This window comes from Ailuropoda melanoleuca, chromosome 18 (genome assembly GCF_002007445.2).
Source record: "Ailuropoda melanoleuca isolate Jingjing chromosome 18, ASM200744v2, whole genome shotgun sequence".
Lineage (NCBI taxonomy): Eukaryota > Metazoa > Chordata > Mammalia > Carnivora > Ursidae > Ailuropoda > Ailuropoda melanoleuca.
The window spans coordinates 29,406,340-29,407,614 of NC_048235.1; positions in this window are offsets into that span (position 1 = coordinate 29,406,340).

Consider the following 1,275-nt stretch of genomic DNA (forward strand, 5'->3'; position numbering starts at 1 on the left):
CTTCCAGCAGCCAGAAGTTTCTATAAAGGACCAACAAGCACCTCCCACCGTCCCCATGCTGGTAGAAAGTATAAATACTCACTGGTCACCCTTTGGCCATCAGTAAAATTCACCATTTTGAAAAGATGGAAAAGAAAGCATAGTCCAGGTAGTCAGTGAGCAAATCATTTCTACAGTCAGTTCCTGAGGTCACTGTCTTGAGTGGGAGAGAATCCGAAAAGCTTCTAATTCCTACAACTCCTACCTCATTTCCCCCAGAACATGAACGTGAAGACACCTCCCCTGTGTAAAGGGTCTAAAGAAGCACTGTCATGGTCTCTGTTATCCACACTAATAATGACCCAGGTATTAGTTCAGACTCATTCTCGGAGGAAGACAAAAAGATAATTCCAGTGAAGCTGGATAAATTTTCCTGTATTCCCAAGGATACACACAGAAAACATCCTCAAGATTTTTAATTACTTAAGTGAACAATACACTCTCTTCAAAGAAAAACCATTTTTGAGACAACTCAAGACCCAAGATGCTCAGATTTTGGCTTCGATAACTATTTGGATTAATGAATCCATTCACAGTCCATAAATTTCATTGCTTTGCATTCAAAAGGCCCCTGAGTCTCAATGATTAAATTCCTGCTTTAGGGATTAAGAATGTGTTCATAGCCACAGAGTGAGTCAGCTCTGGAATCCTTTCTCTACCAATCTAGTCTCCTTCTGTAGCAACTTGTCAATACCTTCATCTGGAGGAGAGGTGTACACACACACACACACACTTCAAACTGACCTCACTCCTGTTGCTCAGGCCCAGAAATCCATGGGCCATGAGTTTAGTGAAAAAACAAAAGAAACCCCCCACCAAAGAACATGCTTTAGGTGAAAGCCAGAGCTCACAGGTCGTAGGTACATCCAAAGAAATTCCCCCCAAAACACAAGTCTCCTCCCTTAGTTCCTCATTATGTAACCACAGACGTATTTAAATAAATCTTATTTCTATGCAAATAAGATATCCAAAAGTATTTTGAATTACTTATATCTATGGTGGCCCAAGAAGAAATACTTATTTCCTATCCATTTATGTATAGAATAGATGGGAAATAAGAAAAGGACAGCTACTCTCCTTTGGACAGCTAATTAAAGTAGCCAACGGACAGCAGGAATTCATTATTTAACAGTAAGTCCCAGCCACTGCCTTGCCCCTCTCAGTCTACAACTGGAAGTTATTGCTGCACCTGGTTGGCTCAGTCGGTTAAGTGTCTGCCTTCCACTCAGGTCATAA